We start from the raw sequence: 24,167 nt of genomic DNA, 5'->3' as shown, positions 1-24,167 counted from the left end.
AGGCGAGGGGGAGGGGAGGCAAGGGAGGGCGGGTGACCAGGGTGAAGATAGGGAGGAGAAGGAAAAAACCAACAAGGTTTACAAATATGCACAGGTTAGGAAACAGTAAGTAAAATTTGAGGTGAAAATGGTCTAATGTTTTTAACATGACTTTATATTAATTAAAATTTAATATTACTTCTTTTTCTTTTTTTTTTTTTTTTTTTTTCTTTTTGCGGTACGCGGGCCTCTCACTGTTGTGGCCTCTCCCGTTGCGGAGCACGGGCTCCGGACGCGCAGGCTCAGCGGCCATAGCTCACGGGCCCAGCCGCTCCGCGGCTTGTGGGATCTTCCCGGACCGGGGCACGAACCCGTGTCCCCTGCATCGGCAGGCGGACTCTCAACCACTGCACCACCAGGGAAGCCCATTAATATTACTTTAATAAACACTTGATTTGTCTTTAGTTGATGATGGATTGGTTGGTATTGTGTGTGTGTGACTATAACTACAAGGAAGCACGTGAGTGGCTGTGTTTGAGGTTCAGTCCTACCTCCCAAACCAAGGAATAACCACACCCCCTTATTTGTGCCTTGATCTTGAAGCATGCTAAATGGCTTGTTAATAACCTTTAAAGATGTGGTTTATTCTGGTTTTTTGTTGATGTGTTGTTTGTTGCTGGGACGAAGAGTTTGCATTTCATAATCACGGGTTGAATTTACGGACTTTCAGTGAGTGTGAAGAGCATTAAACTTTAACTGGAGAATAGTTTAAGTGACTCATCTGAGCTCCTGATTTTTAGAGCCTGCTTCACGTTCTTATCCACTCCAAGAAGCTTTTATCTAACTCTTAGAATCTGACTATAAGTATGGTGATTCACATTCAATTTTTTTTACATTGTATAAAGAAGTCGAAAGCAAGAAGAATTGATCAATACAGAAATTATGTGGCATCCTTTTGTATTTTATAATAATATTAATGGAGAAATTCTAACCAGGGCCTATAATAATTTCATTTCAAAATTAGCAATATAACAAACTAATAAAATGTATCCAAACTGAAATATAGATTAGAGAAATCAATGACAGAGATACGCATTCTCTTAGGTTCTCTTTATAACATACTGGTTTCCACTTTTATAATAGTTTAGTGATGAAGCATCTCTCCCTTGCCTTGGATCACATTTCTGTTTTTGACATTTATGAACTTAAATTTTGTTATGCTCTTTCCACGTAATTCTTCTATTTCTACTTACAACAGCACTAAAACTTCTGTTTACCGGTTGACTATATCTCCCCACATTGATGATTTTTCTGCATCAATACAACAGCTTGATTAAACAGATTATTTTAAAAGGAACATTCACTTCTTTAGACTCTGATGGGATGCTTCAGTATATGCTAATCACATTTGTTAAACTTTCTTTGATACCGTTCGTTATTATAAATTTGTACCTACTTTGTTTTTATTTCTATCAGCCACAAGTTTCTTTGTAAGGTAGTCATGAAGAAAACATTTTCCAGGGCTTCCCTGGTGGCGCAGTGGTTGAGAGTCCGCCTGCCAATGCAGGGGACACGGGTTTGTGCCCCGGTCCGGGAAGATCCCACATGCCACGGAGCGGCTGGGCCCGTGAGCCATGGCCGCTGAGCCTGTGCGTCCAGAGCCTGTGCTCCGCAACGGGAGAGGCCACAACAGTGAGAGGCCCGCGTACCACAAAAAAAAAAAAAAGAAAAGAAAATATTTTCCAGCTATTAGAAATCAGTGTTCAGGTGTTTCTCCATATATATATCCAAAATAGCATTAAGAAGTGTGAACATTGTTCGGTTATTTCATTGTGGATCTCTTTTTATTGTCTGTTTGTGTTCTCTGGGTGTTCATATCATCACCCAATTTAGTATCATCTGTGATTTGAATTAATGTGCAGTGTACCTCTATGTCCAGACCAAAAATAAAAGAGTTAACATTCTTCCGAGATACTTTAAACTGAATGCAATTTAATATCCAAAAAACAAACAAACAAACAAAAGTGTGAGGGGACTTCCCTGGCAGTCCAGCGGTTAAGACTTCGCCTTCCAATGCAGGGGGTTTGGGTTCAATCCCTGGTCAGGGAGCTAAGATCCCACATATCTCGTGGCCAAAAAACCAAAACATAAAACAGAAGCAATATTGTAACAAATTCAATAAAGACTTTAAAAATGTTCCACATCAAAAAAAAAAAAAAGGAACAACAACAAAAAAGAAAAAACAGTGAGAAATCATTTCACACCCATCTGACTGGGAAAAATATAAGGTCTGAAAACATCAAATGTTGGCAAGGATTGAGGGAAACGGGAACTATTAATACAACGTGGTGCTAGTGTAAATTGGCACCACTTAGCAAAGTCTATCAGTCAAGGAGAGTCTGTCAGTCAGGGCCCTGAGCTGCAAGAAATAGAAACAAAGTAAGTTAAACATAAAAGGTGTTTATTGAAAAATATTGAGAGCTTACAGAATCTCCACAAACGCTGGATAATAGGCTTGGAAAATGTAGGAACAAAGTCAAGCTTTGCCGACAAACTAGAGCTAAATTTATGCCAGTGAATCAGTCTGGGAAGCCACCCATGCCACTAGCAAACACAACTTCTTGTGTCACTAGCTTCAATTTCGGAATCCTGGGAGGAGGGTTGTCAGGGAGTTGCGGCAACTGTGAGCTCTAGCTGCCCAAGCGGGTGGCAAAGTGAGTATCATGCGTTTTCAGCTTCTTTAACGGGAGGTGAGCTCTGCCTCTATGAAGTCATAATAGGAACTACCTCAAATATAGACAGAGGATTCAGATACAGGGCAGCCAAAAAACAGCAAATGTCCGTAGAAGAGAACAATCTATTCCATGACCAGTAGTTCCATTTGTAAGTATAAACCCTAGAACTTTTTCTCCATGTGTACAAGAAAATAGTTGCTTGTATATTCCTTGACACATTGTCTCCAGAGGGAAAAATTAGAACTAACCCAATTTTGTTCATTAGAAGGCAAATGAATAAATGGTTTAGTTATACAATAGAATACTCTATAGTATTTAAATGAGTGAGCTACATGAATCAACATGACTAAAAAACAAAGTTGTAGAAGAATACATACAGTATGATACTATTTCCATAAAATTTAACCATATACAAAATTACAGTATATATTGAGATAGATATACTAATGAAAGTATAAACACATGCATGGAAATGATACATAGCTACTTCAGGATACCTTTGGGAGAAAGAAAAGGATTAGGATAGGGTGGAGCTTTAACTGTAACATTTTATTGGTTTAAAAAAATCATCAGGGCTTCTCTGGTGGTGCAGTGGTTGAGAGTCCGCCTGCCGATGCAGGGGACACGGGTTCGTGCCCCGGTCCGGGAAGATCCCACATGCTGTGGAGCGGCTGCGCCCGTGAGCCATGGCTGCTGGGCCTGCGCGTCCGGAGCCTGTGCTCCGCAACGGGAGAGGCCACAGCAGTGAGAGGCCCGCGTACCGCAAAAAATAAAATAAAATAAAAATAAGCTAAATTTGGAAAATATTAACATTTGCATAGTGAACAATATTATTATTTCACCCAGATCCCTTTGGATCCCTACTGACCTCAATAAATCACTTGCACACAACTTTCTGCCTCAGGTCTGCTTCTGGGAAATCTGACCTAAAACAATCTACCAACACAAGCTCCTACTTCCCCCCAATCTTTGCCCATAACTCTACCTTCCCTCTGTTGCCTATTGGTGAATGTGCATGTTCGGATCTGAAAACCCAAATGGGGTGGGTTTTCATTCCTTCTGTTTCTCCAAACCTGTTCTGTCATGGTCAACCAAAGACTTCCATATTGCTAAATCAAGGGCCAATTTTGGTTCCCAGCTTATTGGGCAATCACTTCCCTCACCTTGAAACACTTTCTTCCCTTGCTATGATAAAAGTTTGGATTCTTGTTCAGCAAATACTCATTCTCCTCACCCTTCCACTGTAGGTTGAATATGCTTCCCACTCCCCTCTGATGTTGGATTTGGCTATGTGACCCACTCTAGCCAATGAAATATTGGCCAACCCGATGTGAGCAGAGGCCTTAAACATGCTTCAATAATGTGAGCAGAGGCCCACAAATCATGTGGATTTTGGACTGCCTCTTGTACCCCGGTTGATCTTCTCCAGGTGGCTGCTGACTCTTCAATCTGGGTTCCAGAAATAACACACATGGGACAGACTTAAGCTGAATCTGCAACCTAAAGCAGAGCCACCCAGCTGAGCACAGCCTAGATCTACTGAACTGCAACCAATCTGCTGACTCGTGGGCATGAGAACAGGCATACTGCTATAAGCCACTGACCATGGAGTGATTTGTTATACAGAACTATTGTGGCAATAGCTGACTAACACACTTGCCTTCCAGGAAACCACACTCTCCTGATTTTACTCAAATCTCAGGACTATTCCTCCTCATCCCCTGATGGCTTAATAGCGGGGTGCCCCAGGATGAAGTTCTGAAACCTCTTCTCTAGTCTCACTCACAGTGCTCTTAGCCATTTTCAGACAGAGAATAAATAAATATCATGTGGAAGCTCCCAAATTTATATCACCAGGCCAGACCTCTCTCTTGAACTCCAGACTGGTATAACCAACTTCCTACTTGACATTCCCACTTGGATATCTAATAGGCATCTTAAATTAAATCAGTCCCACAAACAACTCCTGATGAACCCCCACCCAACTGTCTTCTCTCAGTCTTCCTTTCCTTAGTAAATGGCAGCTCTCTCCTTCCAGTTGATAGAGGAAAACACCCTGGAGTCATCCTTGACCTTTTATGTCCCGCCTTTCACACCCCACATCAGATCCTCGCGAAATCTTGTTGATATTACCTTCCACTCCACTCCAACAGCTCTGGCCTCCTTGCCATTCTGTGAACGTGATCATCTGGGGCACGTTCATGCCCTGGGCCGTTAGCCTTACAGTTCCCGATGACTGGAATGCTGTTACCCAGATAGACACACAGGCTTGCCACCTCATCTCTGTACAATTTTGGCTCAAATGCCTCCTTCACCTGAGGACTTCCCTAGCTACTTTAACAGTGCAACTCCTCACCTCCCCACCTCCAGAAGTCCCTATCCCCATTCCTTCTTTACTTTTCTTCACAGCACTTATCACTACATGAACACTCATACTTTACTTGCTTATTCATCTGGGGTCTGTCATCTCCAACTAGAACGAAGGTAAATGAAAGTACGTTCCACAAGAACAGAGGGTTTTTTTTTTTTTTTTTTGGTCTGTTTTGTTAGCTGTTGAATCTTCAGAGCCTGGAACATAAAAGCACTGAATATATATTTGTTAAATGAATGAATCCATTTGATCTTTTGCATACTTGAAATTTCATAATTGTATATAGATGGGCAGATAGTGACAAATGCAAAGACAAATATTGTTAAGCAATTGTCTCTAGTTCCCAGTAGCCAAGACTACTAAATGACATGGTTTTATTATGAAAGCAAAGTTTATCTAAAAGGAAGGAGAAATCTTTAGTTTCACTGAAGCTGGGATTCTCTTAAATTTGAGCTTTCATGTTTTTTGCTTTTTCTTTTTCTTCCTGAATGGCTACTATGGGGGCTCTCAACATTTTGTATAAAACATTTAAAATCTCTTGTTGATGCAGTAGGATTAGGTGATGGTAGGCAACTACCTGTATGTGAGGAAAACATGCTTGTGGCCCCCTGAGTGTTCTTCCTACCCTCCCTCCCCTGTAGTCTGGACCCTTTTGTTGTGATTTCATGCATAAAACTCACAGCAGAAACTCACAGGCCAGGTTTGTGAGGTGCATGGGCCAGGACTGCAACCCCTGAGGTTATTTTTCCAGTTTCTAGAAGACAACTCAATTCTAGTTCTTGGTTTTTGCCTCCTGAACAAGTAACTTCTTTTGTAAGTAACAAGTAACTCTTATTTTGCCCTCCAGCTATTGATGCCAGGATTCCAAAACATGAGAGCGGTTAGGAGGCTCATGATCAAACACAAAGCCAGGTAAGGTAAAAAATAATGGAGCGCGCATACACCCGCCTGACATTCATCCTCACCCCACCGCTCAAGCCAGCCGTGGATGAGGAAAAGTCAGTGTGCCAGAGTGTGTTGGCTGCAGCAGCAGCTGTTACTAACCAGGGCAGAAAAGTTAACTTAGATTATATACAATTTCCTCTTCATTGCTCTAAAAGCCCCCTTCACTCCCCAATATTTGCGGCAATTCTCCAGTTTTTAATAAGCAGGGGATGGAGCTGACCCAAATTGGGTCTCTCGCCGCCGTTGGGTCTGGCCTCCATTTCAGATAATGAATTAACCCTCCGAATAGCCTTTTCAGGAGCAAGAACTCCCCTTTTTTCTCCCTCTCCGCCGCCAGCCTCACCCTGGGCCAGGTTTTCCTCATTTCAGATTTTTCTGCAACTCAATCCTGAGTCATGCATGACGACAGTTTTCACACTATTTATGTTAAGCCTCGAGATGACCTCAGGTGATGACATTTGTGCTCAGAAAGAAATGTAATTAGTCTGGATCTCCCCGAGCGGTCCTCGGTCCCCCGTCCCGGCCGCGCTTCGAGCTGCGGGGCGCCGAGCCAGGCGGAGGTGGGGCGACCGAGGCCGCGCGCCCTTCCCGGTCGATCCCTCCCGGGAGAGAGGCTCCTCCCCGCGGTCCCTCGCGAGTACCTGGCGGCGGCGGCGGCGGCGGCGGCAGGCGGTCAGAGGGCGGCGCTCCGCGGCGTCACGCGGCGGGGTGGGAGAGCGGGCAGGTGACACCCGGCGGCCTCCGCCCCTTTTCCAGCTCGGTCGGCTGCCCGGGCAGCAGGGCCCGCTGTGAGGAGCTCCGCGCTAGCGCCGCCGCCCGCCGCCGCCCTCTGCGCCCGCGCCCGGGCACTTGGGCTCAGCTCCTCGCCGGGTGAGTGTGGGGCTCCCAGCCGGTGGGCCGGGGCCAAACTTTTCCGAGGCGCTGAGGAGAAGAGATGGGGGGAGGGAGAGAGACGCCGGGGGCAGGGGTCGGGAGCAGCCCAGTGGAAAGAACTTGGGCGCGGCGCGCGGGGAGTGGGATACGGGTCCCGGAGACTCGGGAGCCCGGCCAGGCCCTGCCTGGGCTCTGGCGGGCCCCTCGGAAGTTGTCTCCGCGCCGTCTTTGGGTGCCCAGGGTCGAAGCCCTTCGCGCCGGAGGGAGGGGCCGCCGCGCTCACCTGCGCCTTCTCTGGGAGCCCACCGCCGCCCCCAGCATCCCAAAGGGATGGTGGTCCCCGCCGCCCCTGGGCTTTTGAGCCTCTCCCGAGCGCTCCCGCGGGACAGGGCCCAGCTGTTCCGGGCGGGAGGACAAAGGCGCTTGCGGGTGGGACTGGGAGGGAGAGGGACCTGCTCGACCTTGACCTCCGAGGTCACTTTCCCAGCTCCTGGATTTGGGCTCGCTCGCCCCCCCCCCGAACCCCCCCGCCCCCCCACAGAATCCCCGAGCCCCTTTCTTTCTGCTTTTTCCGCTCTGGGGCGCTTTTGTGTCCTCGAGGCCGGAATGAACTTGGGGCGTTGCTCTTGCAGCGGGCGCTGCCTCTTTGGCTCCCCGAGCTGCATCCTGTCCCGACGGCAGCTGCTGGCTGAGGAGAGTGATGAGTACACAGCGGTGGAACAGGTCGTGCCGGAGATGGAAATCGGAAAGCCTGTTGTTTCATCTTACAGGGTATCGTTGGTTAGGAAATGGGCCTTCTCCCCTAATCAGCCAGCGCTGATTCAAACTTACCGGATGCCGAGAGAACGCTCTTGGGAAAGCTGCGACAGGAAGGATATGGTCTCTACCCCTGTCCAATCGCTGTGTGGTTGGGAAAACAAGTCGCACAAAGACTGAAGAATAGTTTTAGCGAGCCAAGCCTTTTTCCTCTTGCTGAGCTGTTCCCTCGAAGAGCATTTTCATTTAACCCTGTACTCGCAGGTTACTCTTCATTTCACTTCTCGCTTGTATTGCTTAACTGCTGTGAAAGAGTCTTCGATACTTTGGGGTTGCCTCCGGCTTCTTAGCCATCACTTGTTTGTTAATTCCCTTATTTTGTAGTTTCTGCTTCTACCACTGGCCAGGAATTGTTCTCCTCAAGGTCACCGACGATTAAAAAAATACTTTCCCCCCAATGGCAGACATTTATCGAATGCTTCTGTGCCCGGCACTGTTCTAAGAACTTGTATCAACTCTTTTAATCCTGGCAACAATCCTATGGGGGTAAATAAATGATAACATTATCATTTTACGGATAAGGAAACTGAGACACGGGAACTTGCCCAGGACGCACAAGTAGCAGGAGGAGATTCCAACTCAGGGGCCCTGGTCCAGCGTTGAGGCTATTAACCACTGTGCATACTGCCTCACCTAGAGTTCCTTTCTTCATCCTTACTTTCTTGAAGTCCTGTGCTTCTTCATGTTCACTGACTAGGCTCTCAGTCTCAGGTCCTTCTTTTCCTTCTTGTGTGACTTTGTACTCATTTAGGTTTTCTTTTCATAGAATTTTGTTACTTAGGTTATCAGTGCTACTTACCCACTTAAAGATTCTGTGCTTTCCATGTATCTGGGGGCTTCCCTGGTGGCGCAGTGGTTGAGAGTCCGCCTGCCGATGCAGGGGACGCAGGTTCGTGCCCCGGTCCGGGAGGATCCCACATGCTGCAGAGCGGCTGGGCCCGTGAGTCATGGCCGCTGAGCCTGCGCGTCCGGAGCCTGTGCTCCGCAATGGGAGAGGCCATAGCAGTGAGAGGCCCAAGTACCGTAAAAAAAAAAAAAAAAAAAAAAAAAAAAAAGATTCTGTGCTTTCCATGTATCTTATTCAGTTTTAGTGTAGCATATGTCAGTGCATACTGTAATATTCCATTTGGACTTGCCGTGCTTTGCCCCAAAGCATTTCTAGTTAGCATCATTTATGTCAGCCTCCCTCCCTTTTATTGTAGTCACCCAGGTGCAAAACAGCAGTCAAGTCTCACATCACACTTCTCCCAATCATGAAACCTCTTCTGTCAGCTTTTACCTTGTCTCTTGCTTCTAGCCTTCCTCATTCTCATCCCCGTTCCCTACTCCTCTTCACCAGTCTCCCTCTTCCCCACTCCTGAACATTCATTTATCACTTATGTCATTTTTCTTTTTACTGTTGGTTAGCTTCTTTCATAAATATTCATGGTCCACAGAAAGATTGTTAACAACTTAAGACTTTAACTCTTCAAGCCTTACAACTAGTAGTTGCTTGATAAATGTTTGCAGAATATGATGCAAGATGAATTAATGTAGCATATATTGGGTGGGTTGAATAATGGTGGAAACCTTTTTGAAATTTTTAAGCCGGGTTTTACAGGGTGTTAAGGATGCGTTGGTAGACGTGGGGGACCTGGCAGGCTTTGTAGAGGACGGGCAGGGAAGCCTCTGCCAACTCCATTGCTGCAGATAGGAACCCAGCTACCCTGGCTAAACATTCCATTTAGAAAGGTAAGGAAGTAGGGCCATATCAGCAGAGAGCCATGAATCCTAACCTCATCCTAGCCAAACAAAATATGAAGCCACACAGAGTTACAAGAAAAACCCAATTTCATTGAAAAATATAACACATACACAAAAATGCATAAAACATAAATGAAGAGATTACCACAGTAGATATATTTAGCAGTAGAATGACTGTCTTCTTCTGGCAGTAGATATGATAGTTGAATGAGACTGCAGAAAAGCCAAATGGGAATCTTTTCTCGAAACCTCTGTATAAGGTAATTGTGGGCCTGGACTAGTCCTGAGAGGCATTGTCGAGGAAGAATTGGCTGTGTTTGGGGAGGGTTGAGGAGAGGAGAAAAGAAAACTAGAAGGATGTACCAAAACGGTGAAATTGGCGAGCCAAAAAGAGAGTTTTGTCACCTTGAGTGTGAGTCGACCAGACTAAATATTTTGCCATTTTACCTTTGTCTCTCTCTATTTATTTATTTATTGGCTGCGTTGGGTCTTCATTGCTGTGCGTGGGCTTCCTCTAGTTGCGGCGAGCGGGGGCTACTCTTTGTGGCAGAACGCGGGCTTCTTACTGTGGTGGCTTCCTTGTTGCGGAGCACGGGCTCTAGGCACGCGGCTTCAGTAGTTGCAGCATGCAGGCTCAGCAGTTGTGGCACATGGGCCCTACAGCGTGTGGGTTTCAGTAGTTGTGGCACACGGACTTCAGTAGCTGTGGCATGCGGGCTCAATAGTTGTGGTGCACAGGCTTAATTGCTCTGTGGCATGTGGGATCTTCCTGGACCAGGGATCAAACCCATGTCCCCTGCATTGGCAGGCAGATTCTTAACCACTGCGCCACCAGGAAAGTCCCCGCTCTCATTTTTTAAATGCATGTTTTCCTACATCCTACTACATATAGAATTTTAGTATGTTGTGTTTTCCTTATAATACACAGTAAGCATTTTTCACCTGTATTTTCCAAAACTCCTATTGTCTGCCTTATATTCTAAAAATTATAATGTAATTTCCTTAACTAATCCTCCATTTTTGGATAGATATATTAGCAACAGTTATAAACAACTTAAGTCACAGTAATGCTTACCTTTGCAGTTATATCATTTTACAAATTGGGATTTGTTTCTTTATGCTAGACAGTGGAATATACTTAAAGCCTCTGACCTCAGGTACTTACTGGTCGAGTTGAAGAAATAAGACTTTTTGGGCTTCCCTGGTGGTGCAGTGGTTGAGAGTCCGCCTGCCAATGCAGGGGACACGGGTTCATGCCCCGGTCCGGGAGGATCCCACGTGCCGCGGAGCGGCTAAGCCCATGAGCCATGGCCGTTGAGCCTGCACGTCCGGAGCCTGTGCTCCGTAACGGGAGAGGCCACAACAGTGAGAGGCCTACATACCGCAAAACAAAAACAAAAACAAACAAACAAAAAAAAACAAAAAAAAGAAATAAGACTTTTTCTAGTTTGTTTAATTGCTTATTCTCCTTGGTGTGCTACATGTGCAAACATCAGCTTTAGAATATAGAAGAATGCTGTTTACCAAACAAATAATTTTGGAGCCTTTGTATATACAGTAGCATGTTAAATTGAGAACTAATCTTGAGTTTCAATAAAACACACCATATAGCATGGAAAGAAGCATGCCATAAACACATTTTTAGAGAGGAATATATCTTATATGTATTTCTGTGACTCATCCAATTTGGACCATTCACATGTTATGAAATAGCTGAACACTAATGCAAATTTAGCACTTTATAAGATTGGTCTTTTTTTAAAAATTGAGATTTTTAATTATTCCTAATTGATTTAGATATATTAAAAGCACATGTTATTGCCTTGACAAGTAAAATTATCCTTTTTGTTAGTGATAAATATTTCTAAACAGACCGTTATTCAGAGGAACTAAGTTACCATATAACATATAACTCATAAATGTGCCACGTTAAAGACAAATCTTCATCCACTTGGAGAAGCAGCACAGGCCTTGAACACCAGCAGCCCAGCTCCTTTGTCCCCTCTAACATAAGGTATAGAGCAAAACCTAGCCAAAATCGGGGAGTTTCAGAAGTTGCATACTCAACAAACATTTGAGTGTCAGCTTTGCGTCAGGCAAAGTAGTCGGCAGGGTGCTGAAGCCCGTCCAGATCTATGTGGGTTCAAGGGAGGTAAACACTTAGAGTACAGTGTGGAAAACTGTGATTAACACAGAGCGTTGGGGAAGCCGAGCAGAGAAAGGCAGACAAAGTTGTCCTCCTGAGCCGAAAGAAGGAAGACTGGGAGTTGGGGCAGCAGAGAAATGGGATGAGGGTGGGAAATCAAATTCAGGCTGAGAGCATGCAGGTGCATTCAGAGAATTGGAAACACTGTAAAATCACTGCAGAGGAGGGTGTGAGAAGAGGTTGCCTAGGTATGCACAGCTGGCTTACTGAGAGCCTTGATTCACCTAGTAAAGATTTTGGATTTTATCCTACAGACAATGGGGAGCCAGTGGAGCCCTTTAAGAAGGGAAGGGACCTGTTAAGATTTGTATTTTTTGTTGTTGTTTTTTTGGCTGCATTGGATCTTTGTTGCTGCGTTGGGTCTTCGTTGCAGCGTGCGGGCTTTCTCTAGTTGCGGCGAGCAGGGGCTACTCTTTGTGGCAGTGCGCGGGCTTCTCATTGCGGTGGCTTCTCTTGTTGCGGAGCTTGGGCTCTAGGCGCACGGTCTTCAGTAGTTGTGGCACACGGGCTCAGTAGTTGTGGCTTGCGGGCTCTAGAGCGCAGGTTCAATAGTTGTGGTGCACGGGCTTAGTTGCTCTGCAGCATGTGGGATCTTCCCAGACCAGGACCCGAACCTGTGTCCCCTGCACTGGCAGGCGATTTCTTAACCACTGTGCCACCAGGGAAGCCCAAGATTTGTATTTTGAAAGCACCTGTCTGCATGTGCAACTTAACCTTTCTGGAACCTCCCTTTCTCCCGTGGAGGCTTTATCTCCTTTCTCTATCTGATCTGGAAAGGACAGCTACCTTCACTATTTACATGAGATATCTTGATTATGCTCAGTGTACATAACAATTTGGGAATAGAAAACGATCTTGTGCCACATGTTTATAGAAAGCTCAAGCCTGCATTTAAGTTTTTACCTGCTTGCTGAAAATCATGAGGTGAAACGTTTGGGCATCTTTTAGACATCAGTCATAGTTGCAGTCAGGCACTTTCTGTGCATTTTCTCAGGAATTGTCTAAAGCCAGCAAGGTCTGCACCAGAATCCTCACAGCACACATGGGTGCAGAAAAGTGAAGAAAGGTGCTCAGGTGAAGAAGCAGAAAGGGTGCTCAGCTAGGGTACACGGTTACAAGTGCGAAGCTAGCATTTAAACCCAGCTATGGTTACAATGTTCAGGTTCTTCCCCCTCTGCATACTAACTCAGTGGGTTGATGATTTAGCGGGTATGAGAGACACTAGGGCTCTGATATCCAACGATAGTTTTGTGAGGGCATAAGGACAACCATAAACGTAAACTTGATTTAGACTTTTTAGGGTCAGTGGTAGAAATGTGAGAACTAGAAAAAGAGGGTTTGGCTAGTTGTCCCTCAACTAAATACAGCCCCTCCATTCTTCTGCTCCTTCCTTTCCATCCCCAATTGTGGGATTTTGTCTTAATAGCACATTTGTGATGTATTTGTTTGCTTATCATAATTCAGTGACATAACATGGACAGAACAGAAGGAAAGGCTGCTTGTATTTAAGGGGGACTTATCCTAAGCCTGTATGGGGCTTCCCTGCCCTCTCCTCTTCTTTCCTTTTTCCTGCCTTCTCTAGGCAGAGAGTGCTGTGTTGGATCCCCTGAGCCAAAAAGTTTTATGTCTGAGAAGCAAACAAACAAACTAATGAATGCTGGCCTCACATTTTAATCCCTCTGCTCTTTACCCTTCAGTTCACTAGAAGGCACACGCTTATACCTTCAGTCTTTGAAGAATTTCTTTGAAATTCTAACAGGTGTGACTTTAACCTGAAGAAAGAAAGAAGGTAGAAGTCACATTCTTAGGAAACCAGAGTTTAATTACTGATTATTTAATAGCTTGTTCCTGAGCAAACATGGAATTTAAAAAATGAAGTTGTGGGGCTTCCCTGGTGGCACAGTGGTTGGGAGTCCGCCTGATGATGCAGGGGACACGGGTTCGTGCCCCGGTCCGGGAATATCCCACACGCCGCGGAGCGGCTGGGCCTGTGAGCCATGGCCGCTGAGCCTGCGTGTCCAGAGCCTGTGCTCCGCAACAGGAGAGGCCACAACAGCGAGAGGCCCGCGTACCGCAAAAAAAAAAAAAAAAAATGAAGTTGTGAGAACCACTATTCATTGTTCAAAGGGAGGGGAAAAAAAGGATAATAGATGTGATATTAAACTTTAAATATAGTTAATATTTTTAAAATTAAAAAATAGAAATATTAGGTTGAACACATGCAATTGCCGTTTCTCTAGGAGAAATATTTGTATATTGGCAATTACATATGGTTCATCCTAATATAAAGACAATCCTCTTGACATCTAACCAGTTGACCCTACAAGCCCATGCTTCTCATTTCCCCAAAAAGCAGACCAAATGCTGCCCAGGCATGATGAACACCAGTTCCTAGCAGCCTGTTCCCTGCTCTGATGGCTGGCTCGGTGGCTGTATGTATTGCAAACTTGTTGGTGCCAGTTATGCTTGTTATTGTGATTAGATAATTTAAATGTGTGTAAATCTATAAAGTGCAAAAGGGAAAGAGTATTATTGCTTCTGTGAAAGGAATGTTGAATTCTCTGAAAAGATTCCATAAAAGTGAGTGCCTTAAAAAGTGGGCAGGAGAACTAACTGTAAAGAGTTGGAGAGAAAATTGTGAAAACTTGAAAGATAATATCCTGAGCTTGCTTTACAAGTTTTGTTTTTGTTTTTTAGTTTTCAATCCACTTAGAACATTAAAAGTGGAAATTGTAGAAAATAAATTCTGAGTATGGTTTACATGAGAAAAATATCGGGGAGGAATTCTTCCTCAAAGAAAATCTTGAAACTACTTTGGAAAGTTGGCAGTTAATGCATACTTATATGTCTCAAGGTAAAGTACGTATTTATGGGGTGTACATAATTTTTTAAAAAATATTTTATTTATTTTTTTGGCTGCTTTGGGTCTTTGTTGCTGTGTGCGGGCTTTCACTAGTTGCGGCGAGAGGGGGCCACTCTGTTGTGGTGCACGGGCTTCTCATTGAAATGGCTTCTCTTGTTGGGGAGCACGGGCTCTAGGCACGCGGGCTCAGTAGTTGTGGCTCGCGGGCTCTAGAGTGCAGGCTCAGTAGTTGTGGCGCACGGGCTTAGTTGCTCCGCGGCATGTGGGATCTTCCTGGACCAGGTCTCGAACCAGTGTCCCCTGCATTGTCAGGCGGATTCTTAACCACTGTGCCACCAGGGAAGCCCAAAACATCAATTTTTAAGGTAGTATTTTTTTCCCCTAGAAATGAATTGTAAAAGGGATTTGTTTATGAGGTAGGTTCTTATAAAGAGGATCTTGAATCACTTCATGTATAATACTTTCAATAATAGTTTTGGTAAAGATGGAAAGATATTCTTTAAATTAACATTGGTTCTTTTTAAAAAAATTTTTCTTTAATTAAATTAAATTTTTATTTGGCTGCACCACACAGCATGTGGAATCTTAGTTCCCTGACCAGGGCTCAAATCCGTGCTCCCTCCAGGGGAAGCATGGAATCTTAACCACTGGACTGCCAGGGAAGTCCCGTAAATTAATGTTGGTTCTTAGTAACTCATTTATTATGGACATGAATGAAGGTAAACCCTCTGAAAGCATTTCTCCAAAGGTGCCAGGGCTAGGCTAATAAAGTTTAGGTTCTTATAACGATATACAATAACAACTCACATTAGGTAGATCAGGGTATTTTTAGACCTGAGATTGGTCTATGGATGGGCATTAGAGGGTCCATAAACTCTCCAAAACATCAGATTTATGTATACACATCATCTCTAGGGAGGTAGCACATAGCACCATAGTCTCAAAGGTTAAAAGCTATTGATTTAGGAAAGACATGAAATAAAATATATAAAATGCTTAATAAAGTTTAACTTATTGTATACATGTACAAGGATTAGCTTTTAATGTTAATGTTGGAATTAGACATATAGTGTTGACATGAACCAACTGTGTAGACTTTATCCATGTTATAAGGACACAGTACCGATAGTGAGGCCCTAGAAAAGAGAGATCTCCTTCATCCGTGGTAGTTTTCATTTCTGTTTTCCTGGTTCTCTGGGAAGAAAGGTTTCTACTTATTAAGTGTTAAATCAATATTCACTCATTTATGAAATAAACATTGGCAATTTTCTGTGTGCTAGACCCTGGAGATATAGAAATCTAGACGTCAACTCCTCTTCTCATTTATTTCTCTATCTCATGCCCACATCCAAATTAGCAGCGGTCATGTCAGCTCCATCCCCAAAGTGTATCCTGAATCCATCTATTCAGTAAGCTCCTAATCCTGCTGCCTCCCTACCATCAATTCTCTACCAAGCAAGTAACTTAATTTTTAAATCATAAGTCAGATCATGTCACTGCTTTGCTTAAAAGCCTCTGATGAGAGTTTCAGTTTTATAAGATGTAAAGAGTTCTAGGATGGAGGGAGGTGATGGTTGCACAACAATATGAATATACTTCATACCAGTGAACAGGGCACTTGAAAATGGTTAAGTTGGTAAATTTTATGTGTATTTTACCATAATTAAAAAAATAGTCATACACACGAGTTAGACAAGGTTCTCAGAAGAAACACATTTTGTGTGTATAGGCTTTAAGTGAATTCAAAGCAATGGATTCCTTCTAGGACAATAGGCTTTAACAAGAAAGCTTTTTCTTTCTTTTTTTCCTTTTAATTCCATTTTTATATGCATACCTGCTGACTCGTATGCTTCTGGCATGGATAAATTAAGGGAGCAGTGTCTGCATGTAAGATGAGATGTGATCAATATTACTGATCCATGTGTAGCCTGGCGAGGGGACGGGGAATTCCCGTCCCCAGGTGGCACGGAGCTGTCCTTTGCAACATTCTCATAAAATTGGGCAAAGAGTTTGCACCGCAATGTTTACGGGAGCAGGAGGGATGGGGAAAATAAACGTAACTCTACAAAAGCAAACTCTAATGCATGCAAGGATCATTAGGTTGGCAGGTATATTAATAAGTGAAAAATCTGGAAGTGTAATGGTAGAACATAAGGCTTGTACTGCTTCTGTTTTAGTGCAAAAATGTACTAGCCCATACGCTTAAGTGTATGGCCCACAAATTGAACAATTTAATGTTGACATCATATCCATGATATTATGTGGAGTTTTTGCTAAGGGGAAACTAACTCGTCCAGCCTAAAATGTTTCTTTTAATCTGTATTCTGTTCTTCTAGTCATGCCATTAATAGTGCTCATGTTATCAATTTCCCCCTTTATTGAAAACAATAAACATTTATTTAAAACAATTATAATCCTTCTGGGGGCACTGGAAGCACAATGTGGTGATCATCTTGCTTTTACTTTTTTAAAACATTTGAACTATGATTTTGCTAGAAATAGGAGGCCCGGTGATGGAATGTTAGAGGAATGGAAACTGACAATGTTGTGAAGGTTTAAAGGCAAATACATACGTGTAGCTTGGAGTGCTGATATCTAATATACCATTGATTCCACTAACTCGAAATAAACACATTTAATCTTGAAAAAAATAGTTATACAACAACAACAACAAAAAGTCTTTGATGGTTTCCCCTTGTACGTAGAATAAAACTCTGGCTCTTTCACTGAGGCCTCAAGGCCCTGCATGCCCACTTCCCCGAGTTAGCTAGCATCCACGTCCTCTTTGTGCTCCGCTCGCCGTTCCTCTGACATACTGTTTGTCCCTGCCTCTGGGCCTTTGCCCTTGCTGTTGTCTCCTGCAGGACTGTTCGCCCTTAGATCTTCTCAAATGTTCTAGAGCTTTCTGGCTACCCTTCTAGTGTTGCTGCCCTCTGCCTCTGGTGACCCTATCACATCAGTCTGTCATGTTTCCTTTCTTCATAACTTTTGCCACATTTGTCTGATGTTTGTGTTTATCTTTGTTTACTTATGTGTCTCCCCACAAGAAAGTAAACTGTATGAGAATAGGGATTTTGCTGTATCCCTCATGTCAAGAAGGGTGCTTGGCACATAGTGGGTACCCAGATATTTATTGAATAAGTGAATGGAGATGTGGTCCCTTCCCCCAAGGACCTTACAGTTTCTGATACTGAGTCTCAGGAGCCCTGAATTGTGCTTGTGAGCGAGGTCTCACATGGCGAATAGGCAACTTGTTCTGCCCCAAATAAAGTGATGTGGGGAAGGAGAAGGAGAGAATGATGTTGGGGCCAAAAGGGTCAAAAACACATCAGCTGTTACCTCTCATTCAAGGATGGAGAGAAACTTTTCCTCTCTTCTATCTCCCTCCCCATCTAAAAGAAAAATATGAGAAAACAACACTATAGGTACGTATCAATCTTTAGGCATGAACTCTGCCCAAGCCAAGCTTAAAATGAAAATCACGTAAGATATCTTTTATCACATTCCCAGAAACACCTGACTCCCCTGGACCATTTGCTCTTAGAGGATCCATTATGAGCACTCAGTTGTATTCGTCAATCAGATTGTCTTGCGAAAATGAGACAAAAATCTTCCCAATCTTTCTATCACTCCAATATTACCTTCTTTAGCACACATTTCCCTGGTGACAGTCAAAACTCACCCTTTCCATACTGCTGTCATACCAAGGTCGTTTTGTGCATGGATAACTGGACTTTTGTGTTCATGTTTTTCATTAATATTTTTCATGGTAAATATAGGAAAAAGGTTTATGATATAGATAGATTCTCTATGCTTGACATGGAAAATCATACTTTCACATAATCAGAAAAGTTAGACTACTTTCTGACTACAATAATAGATTGTATGCTGATTTTAGAAATATAGAAGACTTGTAACAAAAAAACAAAACAAAACAAACTTGTAACAAAAAGAAAACAGACATCACCCATAATCCCACCAACCAGAAATTACCATTGCTAACATTTTGGTAAATTACTTTGCAGCCTCTTGTAGGCACTTTTTCAAAGGTTGTCAGAGTTTTTCTTGGGGAAAAAAATTGGAAACTACTTAGTTGAAGAACAAACCATTTCCTAGTATACTTAAAAAACAACCACCACCACCACCTTATAAGCATTTTTAACATGGAAATTTTCTTTCTTTCTTGTTTTAAAAACTCATATTATGGAAATTTCCAAACATTTATAAAAGCAGAGAGAATACTATAATGAACTAGATGTACACATCACCCAGGATCATGGCTAATCTTATTTCATCTGTAAATATTTTGGTGTATCTCCAAAGGATAAGGACTTTAAAAAAATTACCACAGTACCATTATCACACCTAAAAAGTTAAAAATAATCCATTAATGCCATCAAATATCCAATCAGCAGGAAGTTTAAAAAATACGTATAAATCAGGTTATGACTAAAGGGCAATAGTTTAGAAATTCTTGGCTAATAGGATGATATACAGTCCACTTAACAAACTATACAAACAGTTATAAGAAAAGATTAAAAACAACAGAAACTTACTTAGCAGTGCTTATTTCATGTAGGTAAGTATTAATATGTTATTAAATAATCTGACAATATATTTCCATAACTTTGCTATTTCTACATTCTCGGTGTTCAATTTAAAATGCAGTGTCCACCTGTGCCAAATGAATTTTTTAAACTCGTCTATTTTGGGGGCTAGTACAGGGCAAAAGTGTGAACTGGGTACATAAAAGTCAGCAGTTTATTTCATTTATTTATTTTTAAAAATATTTTGCTGCGTTGGGCCTTCATTGCTGCGTGCGGGCTTTCTCTAGTTGTGGCGAGCAGGGGCTACTCTTTGTTGCGGCGCACCGACTTCTCATTGTGGTGGCTTCTTTTGTTGTGGAGCACGGGCCTAGAGTGCGTGGGCTTCAGAAGTTGTGGCAAAAGGGGTCAGTAGTTGTGGCACACAGGCTCTAGAGCGCGGGCTCAGTAGTAGTGTGTATGGGTTCAGTTGCTCCGCAGCATGTGGGATCTTCCCAGACCAGGGATCGAACCTGTGTCCCCTGGCATTGGCAGGTGGGGTCTTAACCACTGCACCACCAGGGGAAGTTCCAAGTCAGCAGTTTAAAATGTTCTCATAAGGTCCCATACTATGTACATTTAATATATTTTCCTAAAGCTATAAATACTTTATCTGAAGTAGAATAAAAACGACAATTTTAGGCATAAACTCTGTTACATTAATAAAGCAGAGTAAAACCATTTATTTATCTGGGTTTTTATGAGTAGTAGAAATAATCTTTATGCTCTTAAGAACACATGATAACTTTTAAAGAAAAAAAAGCAAAATCCTAAAAGTCTCTGATGAATGTATTCCTATTTCAGTTATTGTGAGGGTGTAATAGAGAGAATTTAGAGAATAGCAAGAAAATTTACTCGGCCAAGAGAATTGCTGGACGATTCAGGTTGCTGGCTTGTCACTGTCAGTGGAGAGGAAACTAGGGTGTGAATCAGAGAAGATTGATCCCTTGGTCCAGCACAGAGCCTGGACAGGTGTCTGCTGTATGGATGGAAAGGAATGAGAAAGGCAGAGAAAGTGAAGGAAAAGTGAAGAAAAGGAAGATCTAGAAGAAGGAAGGGTAGGAGGCCAAGGTTTGGAGCCTGGAAACATGGGTAGATTGTGGTGTCAAAATTGGTCTTAGAGAAACTGGATCAGAGGAAGGTTTTGACTGAGATACTGGTAATTCCTTTGTTTTTATTCCTTCGTAATCATTGCAGGTTAAGTGAACAAATTACATGCTCATTTGTAGAGTTTGAGACTTTTAATCAGTGGCTTTTTCTGGGCAATTCCTTCATGATGGGATATTTAGAAATTTAGCAATTGTTGATATATTTCAAAGATCAGATGGTTGAAACTCATAATGGTAGATAAAGCCAGAATCATTAGAATTTCTCCCTCGCCTCTCCTCCCCCACCAAGGGAAAAATCCTTGGAAATCATTTAAGTATTTCTTGTAAAACTAACTGGAAAGGAAAAGTCTTTCTTTGTTTATTTAGAAAGACATTTGTAAATATTTGCTGTGACCACTTTTATAGGGCAGTCATTGTTTTAATCTTGCACTGGTTTGCAATTTCTCTTTGATGTTGAGCTATTGTTTCAAAGGGCCATAGCTGGAGGCGCCCACACTGAGATATACTGAACTAAACTCTATTTTTCTATCCAGATAAATAGTGGGGGGATATGTTTGTCTTTCTAAGTTGTTAATTCTAGAATCATTCATATCAAAATTATTTAACTTAAAAATGAAGTAATGCTATTTAGCAATACTATACTTTATTATAAATGTATTGTATTTTACATACATTATGCATTAAATCTATTTGTCTCCTAGCTTAGGAATGTAACTGTATTTTTCCCTGGGAAAACCTTTTCTTCAGCTAAAATAATCAAGTTATAAATTTTGTTCTCAGTTGGCGATGTCTTTTGCAGACATGGAATAAATGCAGATCCTCTGTTGTTCTCAATCTGTGTTACTTTTTAATTTGTGAAACAGCACTGAGACACCTTAATAACATTTTATTAGAACTGAATGAAGAATATGGTGTAGATACAGGAACAAGTCTGCTAACCCAGGGGCCGTTTATTATGAAGTTTCATTTGCAAAATGCTATTGAAAATCAGTAAGAAAGCAGGGAGATCATCCCTGAGCAGAGAAGATAGTGTCCTGAAGTCCATTGAGTAAATCTGTACTTGACCCATAGGGAGATCCTCTGGTTTTTAATCATAGCCCATATAGCATTATTTTATTTTATTTATTTATTTTTCCATATAGCATTATTTTAAACATTCCAGCATCATTGTTTATCTAGTTTCTCATCCCATAGCAGATTAAGGGCAGCAAGTTAGAAAGAATGGGGTCTTATAGAACCAGGAATGCTGTTAACAGACAATGTAGTGGCTAACAAGCTGATAGGGAGGAGACAGGAAATACATCAGAAGCAGACACGGGTTTTGGAACTTTTTAGTGTAGGGCAAAGGTCCATAGCTGTAGACATGGATAGGCCCAGAGAGCAGTGCTGTGATACTGCTGGTCTTACTAATATCCCTGAATCATCCAGAAAGTTTCAGTGTATAAGATGGTTGAAATCTTTTAAAAAATGTTTTACATTTTTCTATCAGAAGCACTTTTTGAAGTGATTACACCTACAGATAAGCATTTCAGTATCTAAAACATTCACTTCTATGGAACGCTGCAATCCTGGATGAGGCTGGATAAATGAATTGTATCCAGAAATAGAAAGCAGGATAAATCAATTTAGTCTTTACTGTTGGTTACTTTTCTTATCCACACTTCTTTTTGAGGACCATTTGTTTTTCTTCCTTTTATGGGCTTCTCTGTATATTTTAGGGATGTGTGCTATTAGGCACATGTGTGTTATAATACTTTCCCTATGTTCAGATTTTTTGTTCTCTCTAGGAGTCATCAATCCACATGACCTACCCATCTACTCTGGGTACCATCTCCCTCCCCTGATGAGGCTTCATTCCCTATTCCCATCCCCACCCAGAATGAACCTGTTACTGCCAATTCTGGCTTGTCTCAAAGGCGAAGTATTTGAGGTCAGTTGATTTCCACCCTTCCTCTCATGATTCTTGGTTACTGCCTATAAGAGATATGCCTTACTAGGTATTACAGCCTTTCTGTTGTCTCCTCCTACTGTTAACCACACCTTCAGCTCTGTCTTTTATCCTTTGAAACCCTGTTCCACTGTGTTCAAACTCTATCATATCTTCAGTACTATCACCTGCCAAAAATAACTGAATCATGGCTCTTCCCCTTACCCCATGCCCACACGCTCCTCATGAAAAGGTTCATCCATCCATCCACTCAACAAATATTTGCATGTCTGACACATCCCAGGCACCATCTCAGGTGCTAGAGAGGCAGCAATGCACAGAACAGAAAAAGATCCCTGCCCCCGAGGAGCTCATATTCCAGAGTATTACTGGGGAGTGGAGGGAATCAGACCATAAACAAATAAATATAGAATGTTGGTGAAATATATAAAAGTAATGATGTCATGGACATATACACACTAACAAACGTAAGGTAGATAGCTAGTGGGAAGCCGCCGCATGGCACAGGGATATCGGCTCGGTGCTTTGTGACTGCCTGGAGGGGTGGGATAGGGACGGTGGAAGGGAGGGAGACGCAAGAGGGAAGAGATATGGGAACATATGTATATGTATAACTGATTCACTTTGTTATTAAAGCAGAAACTAACACACCATTGTAAAGCAATTATACCCCAATAAAGATGTTAAAAAAATAAAAATAATGATGAAAAGTGCTATGGGGAAAAATAAAGCAATAAAGACAGGGAAGTGCATGTTGATGAGGTGATGAAGGTGACATTTTAGTAGAGATCCGAAAAAAGTAAAGAAGCATGCAGGTATCTGCAAGAAGAGAATTCCACATTGTCGGGACAGTGGTTTCAGATGCTTTGAGGCAGGGTTGTTCTTGGCGTGTTCAAGAAAGGACAAGGAGCCCAGTGTGGCTGACACTAGCTAAGTAGGAGAAGAGGTGAGAGGAGGAAAGGTCAGAGAGGTAGTCAGGGCCACTTATAGGAACTTTGACTTTTAGTGTGAGTGAGGTGGGAAGACATTGGCGCATTTTAAGCAGAGAAGTGACATCAGTTGGGTGTTTTTCTTTTGTTTTGTTTTTTTCTTCAGCGTGATGAATACATTGGAGATGGACAAAGGTGAAATCGGGGAGACCAGTTGAGAGGCTATTGCAGTAATTCAGATAAGGGAGGACCACCGGTAGAATGAAAAGTGACTTGGACCACCAGTAGAGTGAAGAGTGCTTGGATTCTAAAAACATATTTAGGAGACAGCGTTGTCAGGATTTGCTGACGGGTTTGATGTTGGGGGTGAGAAATGGAGGATTTTTCTCGTATTCAAAGGTACTACACCTTTGGATGGACTGGCCAGAATTCCCCTGTCTTCCCATTGCCACATCTGAATCAAACTTACTTTTTCACTTCCATGGGCAAGTAAAACAAAACTCTCCTTTTCTGGATGCCTCCCTCTCCAGCTTTGCTCTCTGCTTTTCTTAAACCTCTTTGCCCATCATTTCCCTCTTCAGTCCCACACGCATTGTGGACTTTGGCATCTGACTTGATTTGGCATCTCCCCATCCTCTCTCTCTCTGGGAGACTTCAAAACCCTTTCAGAGGCCAACTACGAGTAGCCTCATCAGACAAAGTTTGTTGTCTGACCCAACTGTGATAAGCTGTACTAGACTGTAATTGCCTGCTTTCATAGCACATCTCTGGGCCTCTTCACCTGGAAATGTGCCAAGAAAAAATCATCAATTCTAATATCCCTTCTTCGAACCACAGCCTCTTGGTTTATCAGCTCTCTTACACCTCTCCCTTTTTTTTTTCCCCTTCCAGTTTTATTGAGATATAATTGACATACATAAGCTCTAAGCTCACAGTATAATTATTTGACTTATATACATCCTGAAATGAGGACCACAATAAGTTTAGTGAACATCCATTGTCTTATATAGATTCAGAGTTAAAGAAATAAAAACATTTTTCTACCTTGTGTTGAGAGCTCTTAGGGT

The 24,167-nt window shown here is 42.5% G+C and overlaps 1 protein-coding gene across 3 annotated transcripts in view; it reads left to right on the top strand.

Moving 5' to 3' along the window:
- Positions 1-6,692: 6,692 nt before the first annotated feature.
- The window catches only part of ELOVL7 (ELOVL fatty acid elongase 7), a 72,381-nt gene continuing 54,906 nt past the window's right edge, over positions 6,693-24,167 (top strand). The window contains exons 1-2 of one of the 3 annotated variants that reach the window (XM_067730757.1): positions 6,693-6,900; positions 7,536-7,674. The gene's annotated coding sequence lies outside the window, so the exon portion shown is untranslated. The remainder of the gene's footprint in view (positions 6,901-7,535; positions 7,675-24,167) is intronic. The other 2 variants (XM_067730758.1, XM_067730756.1) reach the window with 2 other exon arrangements.

The sequence above is a fragment of the Pseudorca crassidens genome, chromosome 3 (genome assembly GCF_039906515.1).
Source record: "Pseudorca crassidens isolate mPseCra1 chromosome 3, mPseCra1.hap1, whole genome shotgun sequence".
Classification (NCBI taxonomy): Eukaryota; Metazoa; Chordata; class Mammalia; order Artiodactyla; family Delphinidae; genus Pseudorca; species Pseudorca crassidens.
The sequence above is the reverse complement of the archived record's forward strand: the minus strand, read 5'-3'. Positions and strand labels throughout refer to the sequence as shown.